The sequence below is a fragment of the Etheostoma spectabile genome, chromosome 4 (genome assembly GCF_008692095.1).
Source record: "Etheostoma spectabile isolate EspeVRDwgs_2016 chromosome 4, UIUC_Espe_1.0, whole genome shotgun sequence".
Taxonomy (NCBI): Eukaryota; Metazoa; Chordata; class Actinopteri; order Perciformes; family Percidae; genus Etheostoma; species Etheostoma spectabile.
In genome coordinates this window covers 32,585,297-32,594,369 of record NC_045736.1, presented here as the reverse complement: position 1 = coordinate 32,594,369, position 9,073 = coordinate 32,585,297, and the positions used below count along the sequence as shown (strand labels likewise).

Genomic DNA, 9,073 nt, shown 5'->3' with positions numbered 1-9,073 from the left:
GCCTTTACCCACTTAGTCATTATATCCACATTATTGATCAAAATAAAAACACATTCCAAAAATTTCAATGCGTAAACATTTTGTGAAAACACCAATAGTCAACACTACAATATCGTTGCGGTAACAATATCAAGGTATTTGTATACAAATATTGTGATATTTGATTTTCTCCATATCGCCCAGGCCTATCGGTACCCGTATCAAACATTTTTGAACGATATCCAGTCTCTGCCCAATCATTACTGTACATACTTCCAGAATAAGTCCCATTGTGGTCTCCTGGAGGAGAGGCTAAATTAGGGTAAATAAAGCGTTATGATACGATTTATAATCAAACTGACATAAGCTGGAAGAAGACGGATACATGTGAATATGTTTTATGAAAATATTGCAGATGTCTGCTTGTTACCAGAGGGCATGGTAAAGCTAATAGAACTAGATGTTTCAATCCCTTTAGTAGAAAACTCTTGACAATAGCATTCGATATGGAGTGGAGAAATGGAGGGTAAGGTATATCATTAGGGTCATCGGGTGGGCACCCTGCTTCATCGACGTTTCGCTGATTGAAGCCCACGACGTCTCCAGAGGGCTCAACAGTGTACCTAGCGTCCCAGGTACACCCCCCTCCATGCCATACCCTTCATTTCCCTTATGGGCTCTACATGACAGGGGCGTCCTTCTTCCCAAGTCAGGACTAAGCCTATATATGTACATATATTACCCTGGAGTTTAGTTTAAGCTGTCAGCCATTTTGAACTTTTTAGTGACAGCATGGGAAGCATAATCCCACTGCGTTTTTTTGATAGATTCTAGAGATCGTGCGGAGTTGGCGACTACACACTGCAAGCTGAATCTTTCCCATAAGTCTGCATGCCAAGTGGCCCGATTAATGACAGGCATAAATGCTTTATTAAGGAAGCTAGAGCCTTGAGCAAAGAAAGTTTAATTAGAATAATATTAAATAACACTGTCTGTCATTGTCTGCATCACTGTGCTGGTTTGTGAACGTGAGAGAGAGCAACAAGCCGAGCTGGAGGAATGTTATTTAACATTATAATAACAGGGATTTAGTCTGAATTCATATGTAAAATCAAATTGGATGAAGATGGGAACATGTGTGACATTATGGTATTACCAGTATGTATCTTTTGGACAAGAAACCTGGTTTACTTTTACAATTTAAAAGGCAACATTTCAACTGCGTTCACCTTCAGTTTAATTTCCATATCTGGGGTTTAGGTCATTAGACATGGGATCAGTTTAAAACTGGTCTGGTCATTAGACTAAATGGGTTTGTTTCATGTAAAGTTGTGCTGCCAGGGCTGTAGTCAAGTCTAAGACAAAGGTGGACTAAGACCAGGACTAGTCGAGACCAAGTCAAGACCGAATCAAAGAGGTTTGAGACCAAGTCAAGACCGAATCAAAGAGGTTTGAGACCGAGTCCAAATGCGAGACAGAAAAAAGAATCCTCTTCTAGAACACCTACTCACCTGTTCGTAACATATGTGAGACCATCTCTATCCTCTATTTTAAGATGTTCATTTCGTAATAATTAAAAAGCAAGCATTTTAGATGTTGAGTCTTTTTATTCTGGTGTAACAAGAACATTGTGGACTGCCAATGGAAAATGTAACAGGTCTGAGTGATTGGTGAGTAAAATGACTCATCTCATAACTGAAAGGAGGATAAAAGAATCTTAGTAAAACTCATTCTGGCTACGTAATGGCAAGAGAAGAAAAAAAACCAAATCCTCTTAAGTTTGAAGCTTTCCTTTTGGGATAAGCCATGGTGATTCTGAATCACGGCTCCCATTAAAACGTCGCTCTGAGAGCTGTATGGAGCTGTCAGTCTGTTTCAGAGTGAAGCCATTTTAGCAGCGTTCTACATCCACAGAGAGACTGTTAGATGAAGATAGATGGTTACCTGAGTGGTAAAATCCCTTTTTAACTCCGAGCAGATAGAGCTGTCAGTGACAGATATAGATAGAGAGAAGAAAAAAACAGGATGAAGGGGAGGATGAGAAGACTAGTGAGCGATGGAGAAAGGGAAGAGGGGGAAAGAGTGGCAGAATGATTGGATAGTTGTTGGACCATTTTGGAAAATCACTGGGATATTTTGAGATTTTAAGAGACGTTTTCCAGAAAAATAAATCATGAATTTCAATACATGCTCAAGGGAGTTTTTTTGGGGGTCAAATACCTTTTACAACTTTATACATTTCTTTGCTTAACCGCTTGAGTTCAAGACAAGTAGAAGAAAAACAAAGTAAAAGTATCAGATTGTCTGTAAAACTGTTCAAACCACTCCATTGTCGACCTGTAATATCAGTATGTTTCAAACACTCATATTGTTGCTAAATATACAAATATACACACATTTCTAAGTCGTTCACAGCCAAAGTTTCAATCATAATAAATCTTCCATCACTACTAACAGGGATGGAGTGGATTGGGCACTGTGGGATTGAACCTTACTTTTCCTTTAAGTCATATTGTTTTGTTTTGATTTATAATTATGGTTTGCTCTTATTGTCAATACAAAGGCCTCTGATTGGCTCTTTATATACAGTATATATCCTGGTTTGGACTCACAGAATATCCTAATGGGGATCCGTCTTCAGTATCTCCCTTTACAAGGACAAATAAACCACAGAAAAACATAATCATATGGTCTATATGATTATGTTTTTCTGTGGTTTATTTGTCCTTATAGAGGCATGTGATGCCTGATAACCAGATTTTCTTATTTGCAATTTGGACAAGCTGTAGCCACGTTAAATAAATGTAATGTAAAGTGGTGTGATGCCATAAATATCCCACATTAATTTCCTCCCTGGGGAACAGTATCTTATCTTTGACTTTGATAATCTAGGCTTTTATGGGGTATGGGTTTAAAAAAAATACATATCAGTGTGTCCTCCTTTTGGAAGGTGTACTGTTACAGAAAGTTTTTAGAAAGTTTTGAGCTGCTGCCCACTGTCCTTCCGGCGAAGTAGTGTCCTAGCAGTGGGGAGTTCTGCTGTGTATGTGTGTGTTTGATTAAATTCGATACCAGTGGACCACACACTATTTTTTGGCAGCCTTCATCTCTCCGTAGTAATGTGGGTTTAAAAGGTTACATCTAGCTTTTTTATGGCCTTCTCTGTTTCTCAATTTTCTCTCTTTAGACTCTTTAAATTCTTTAATACACACGCAATCCACACACACACACACACACACACAATATACATGTGCATGTGGAGGCTCTTATTGTATCTGTGTCCAGCTATTCCAAACAGAACCAAGCAAACAGCAGATTGAATGAATAACGCACATACAAACACACACACGCACACATACACACAACAAACACACAATTTATCAGGGGAGCAATAAATGCCCATTTTTAAGACCAAGCCACCATATAAAAGCCTTGGATCACAGAAGTAATGGGTCCCTGTAGGCCAGTGATAACTCTGTGTGTGTGTGTGGTGGTGGGGGGGGGGGGGGGGGGGGGGGGGGGGGGGGGGGGTTGTGAAAGAGAGAGTGAGAGAGGCAGACTGAATAAATGGAACAAACACTGAGAGAAAGGCAATAATGCCCAAAAATGACCGACAACCTGGAAGAAAAAGGCACGAGGACATCAATGGCAGCCTCATTTTCCATCTCTGCCAGCTCCATCTAATCTGAGCCCCTGATGTGTTTCTTGCTTCATTTGCAGTTAGTGGTTAGATTATATACCCCAGCTGTGGGCTCCATATTACTGTGTGTGTGTGTTAGTCGAATGCACCTTTGAGGCCACTGACTGTGTGTGTGTGTGTATGTGTGTGTGTGTGTCTTTACGAAGCAGCATTGAGGCTGAGTTATAAAAATAGCCGTAATATTCCCTGAGTGATTTACTCCTTAAGGCACATGGAGAGGAAATGAGCTCTTATAGGTGGACCTGGTGTATGCAGAGACAAACATAATCTTTCTTTGAAGCTAATTTTTGGGTTCAGTGACTGCAGTGGCCGGAACATCACGAAAGGAGTCCACACAGCAGGATTCTGAAGTGAATGGTAGTTGATCAACTTTACCTGGACTGGGTTTTGATCAGCTTTCTCACCTTTTGAAGGAAATATTTCTCATTTTCTCTTACAAATTGCTTTGACACGTGGCTCTTGGACACGTGGATCTTGGATTATCGGCGATGATGTTCTGCCTTCATTGTTCTCCGTGAAGTTAGCTGGATGTTAAAATAGCCCCGGAGTGTTTTTATGTGGAGTGACCGCGTCGGACTCTGCTTAAAAATAGACTTTGCAATGTGGTAACTCAGGAAGCAATATGGCCTTGTGTGCTCCCATTAATTTGGCACGCAGTCATCACGCCAATCATAATTTAGATCTAACGATAACTGGCCGTTAGAAGAGTTATCATAGGATATTAGGATAGATTTTATTAGCATAACCTAGAAGTAGTAGGGTTATTTACAGTAATTTAAATTTGGATCTTAGGGTTCCCCCCCACCATATCCTATTTTAACTAGTGCTGTCAGTTAATCCTGTTGTTAACAGCGTTAACGCAAACCCATTTTAATGGCGTCAATTTTTTTTATTGGGAGATTAATGTTCTTTTTTGTCTAGCAAACTTTGTTGTTTTATTCACATGCTGTTGCAACAACTAGTAACGTTAGAAAAACTACAACACCCACCGGATCTAACTAGACTGGAAACAAAACAAAACAAAAGGCACGCCACACACACGCCGTTTGGGCTCGCAGAGCCGGCCAAAGAAAAAAAAAAAGCCACATTTTGAGTGGATGGCGAGCGTGAGACAGCGACATGGACGCCGATAAGATTCTGGATGGAAAGTTTAATTTTTAAAAGTTGCCAAATGTTCCGCTGACCAGACCAAAGGGATCTGAGTGATCACGTCATCATCATCAACATATCATCGCAGCACGTCCAGTCTGAAATACCACTAGATGGCCAAGCACGCAACTGATGCTGATTCCCCCCCCATCAAAGTATTATTTTCACCCTTCTATGGATGGGCAGTGTTACATTGTGTGAGAGATTATTTGCTCCATGTTATGTGTGAAAATGAACACTACAGTAGGGTATATGCTGGGGGGGTGTCTTGAACACTACACTAGGCTATATGCCAATGTTGTTTTCAATAAAAAAAAACACTTGAACAAAGCGAGCCGATCCACTTTTCCATGTTGAAAAGAGCATTAAAATGAGAAAAATAATGGGAAAAAAATAAATCCAGGGACAGAAAAATGTGTGATAAATTGCGAGTTAACTATGACATTAATGCGATTAATCACGGTTAAATATTTTAATTGTTTGACAGCATTAGTTTTAACCCTCGGGTGTAACTGATATTATTCTCTACATTCAGGGAGCTCCAGAGCCAGAAATGTATTTCAAAGATTGTGTTCATTCACAAACCTTTTTGAGACTGTGTTAATGATTGCCAACATACTGTAGAATATAGGTATATCGACATGCTTGCCCAGGATAAATGCAGGAATAACAGCTTCATTCCAGCACGCTACCTGTTATAAGAAACACGTGGTGTAAGAAATTCCTGTCAACAGTTAATAACTCCAGATTGTTCTATTAATTAAAGCCTACTCTTTGAGCAGATGCCTCCAGATGACTCAACTTTGTGAAATGCATCTTTTCATGAATGCAGCGCACACTAAAAGGCCTCAGAAAAAAAAGTGCACCTCTAATGATGCGTGGCCGAGGGTAATGAATACAGTACAAACATTTCATCAGCAGCACACAGCGCACCACATCTTATTTATAGGTAGATATAGACACAGGCTTACTAAAGGGCACATCGACATGAGCATAAGCAAATATGAGTAGGCGAGCGTGAAAGTGGCATTTACGCACGTGGCATTGCAAGCACAGACTCTTTGCCCAGACATGGGGACGTATTATTCTAATGGTTTGTCGATGTGTGCGAGGCAATCTGCAAAGGCAGTAAACCTGGCAGGAATGAAACATGGTTGCGCCTTAAGTCTGTGATGGCCTCGGTGTTGACCGGAATGGAGAACATGAAATTTTCATGGCAAGTTTGAAACACGGTCATATGCAGTACCTAGAGAGATGAACCTGACCGCTTTAAGCACAGCAAGGCACTAATACTGCCAGAGCAGGGTTTCATTCCCAGCCCCAGACACAGCCTTGATAAAATTTTCCAGTATTAAACCCACTTGGAAGTACTTGCTCTGTGCCTGTCTGTAATGTTCTGAATCCTGCTAGTTTAACGCCGATACCACAAGACGAGACGGTCATCATCTCCATAGCAACAACTCTCTATACGTTTGTTCTAACTTCTGACTTTTAAGGCTTTTTATGGCTGGGTGTCATTTATAGCGTCTTAAAACATGAGTGAGGATAGAGTAAGATGCGTTTTACAGGTGCATTTCTATCCGAGATGAAATGGCAAAAACAAGGTTTTACAGTATTTCTCTGATTGAATGCTATGTTGAAACACCGCTCCCTCTCTTCAGTCACTCTCTAGCTCTCTCGACTGCATACTGTACAACAGAGAATCCTACTGGGCGGGCTGTGCTTGTTCAGGCAATACCTACGGAAAAACTGGGCTGGCTTCCTCAATTAGAAAAAGCTATATTTTTCACTGTACATACACAAAAAACTAAATAACACACTTCAAGAGGGGAAAAATCCCCCAAAAAGCATGATAAGGGCTCTTTGACTAATGTGAACAGAACACTTTTTCCCACTTCAATTTCCTTCTAACTCAGTTTTTTAAAATCTTTTATTACAAATCCCCATCTCCACTTAAGAATTCTCGTACCTCTATTGATTCCAGGACTAATAACACAGCACGTGAACACCACCTTTTCACTCATTTCCCACACTGAGCTGTTCTGTAAACACTGACAGCCTATTGAGATTTATAATGAACTAATAATGACAATAAACTATTTGATCTCAAAATTTCATGTGCCCGCTAGCATGCTAGTGGGTTATTAGCCTGTGGGGCTTGAAAGCAGGATGATACTCAATACCAAGAGGCCTGCTCGCAGCTCTTGATGCAACCTTGAATTACGAACGTAATTAATATAATTATGGTTTATAATGTCTCAAAATACAACAGCACAGTTTTGGGGTGTTTACATGCATTTGACTGGGCCAGGAGTGAATCCAAGTTGTCTGCATGTTGTATGTAGTTTGAGAAAGTCAGTCAGTCAGTCAGTCAGTCAGTCAGTCAGTCAGTCAGTCAGTCAGTCCACAAAATGCAGTTTGCATCTAACAAGATGTGCGAAAAGGCAGAAAAGTGCAATGTGACACACAAAGTATAGTCTTGTGGTGCATAGGCAGGAAAAGAAATATTATATTATATATATATATATTATATTCATATACTGTATGTTATAAGAAAAATGTATGAACAACATGTAAACATCTATGCATTGTAGTAGCAGTGACATTATAATAGGAGTAAGAATACAAACATTTTCAACTCAAAACTAATTTCTATTGATAGGTCTAATTTGAATGAGAATTCACGGATGGAAACTCAGTCTAAGCAGATGTGTGTCTTTTTTTTTTACGTCTTTCCGGCTTTATATTCTCTCTACTTTTGTTTCTTCTACTTTCTCACCTGTCCACCATCCACCCCCTCCCTCTCTCGCTGAGTGGGACTCCTCAAATGAGGCTTGAGACGCAAATAACCAATTGGAAATGTGTGGAAATGCAGAAGTCATTAAAAAGCCAATTACCCACAGGTTGCGGTGCTACAGGGAGACGATCAGGGAATAGTGGAGAGCAATCGTAAACCTAGTGATATATGGAAACAAAATAGCTGTGTGTGTTTTTGTGTGTGTGTGTGTGTGTGTGTGTTTGTGTGTGTGCGGGGGAATTTTGCGCCTTTGTATTTCAGGAGTGTGTATGTGTCATTTGTGCACTCTGCATGCGTGCGCTTGTGCGTGCGCGTCTGCTAATGTGCGAGCCACTTTTTTGCGTCCGTGCGTGCGAGCACTAAAGTGTGTGTTTGTAAATCAATGTCTCGATGAGAAACGGATGTTTAATTCACTGTGTCATAAATCTGCTATTGCGGGGAACAATATTAAACTTTATTACCATTTTTCACGTTCACTTTGCACTGTGTGAGAGTCATCTATCACTGAGTAAACACACACACTCAAACACACACTCACAGAGGCAGATAGACACACGTGTTGTGAGAAAACAGCACGCGCTCATGTGTGAGGTCAAACACACTTTGCACACACCTTCTGTATGTGGACACACACACACACACACACACACTCAAACTGGCCCCTCCTCTAGCCACGCTGAGGTTTACCATTTCAGTCCATCATCCATTGGTAATTATCTCCTGACTCCAGAGACACAGGGAAAGATCACATAATTACACTAGTCTCACACACACCTCGGATCCGCACACGCTACGCTGAGCAATACATCAGCCTCGCCGGGTCGTCTTCATTAAAGGGAAATACCACTGAACTTCAGCTGTTTCAGGGAACTTTTATGACAAGGCACATTGAGTTTTGACTGTGTGATGAATGCTAATCTGCCACTGATGCCTGTGATGGGACTATTTATTTATTTATTTATTTATTTTTACATCTTTTTTACATTGAACCATTTTGGATGAAAGGAGTGAAATATAAAGATGCATGTCCTTATTGCCTGCATTTGTAGCGGCTTGAGTGTGTGAAAGCATCACAGCGATGTGGGAGTTTAAAAACAATAATGACAATAGGGATGTGACTCCAAGAAAGAAGAAATAAAAAACCTAAAACATCAGGATGAAAAAGAATATATTCTTCTCTTTTCTTTCACCTCTTTTATGGTTCCCCTTGTTATTCTTCATTTTTTTTGATAGATTTCATATTTGTCCATTTTTTCTTTGTCTCTGCTCTTTGTTTAGCAGTCTTTTGATTGTTTAAGTTTTCTCTTTTTCTTTCCTCCACCAATCACCCTACCTCCCTTTAACCTTCTCTTTCATGATACATAGTGACACCTATGTGCTGCACACACTCTTCTATCTACATGTCATTACCTCTGACACACACACACACACGCACACACACACACGCA

General features: G+C 40.3%; 1 protein-coding gene and 1 long non-coding RNA gene across 15 annotated transcripts in view; both read left to right on the top strand.

Moving 5' to 3' along the window:
* The window catches only part of LOC116687721 (uncharacterized), a 2,204-nt gene extending 573 nt beyond the window's left edge, over window positions 1-1,631 (top strand). Inside the window, exon 3 of the long non-coding RNA XR_004331620.1 lies at window positions 1,565-1,631. This is a non-coding gene — a long non-coding RNA (uncharacterized LOC116687721). The remainder of the gene's footprint in view (window positions 1-1,564) is intronic.
* ptprt (protein tyrosine phosphatase receptor type T) overlaps window positions 1-9,073 on the top strand; it is a 385,704-nt gene that overhangs the window by 62,817 nt on the left and 313,814 nt on the right. The window lies entirely within an intron of this gene.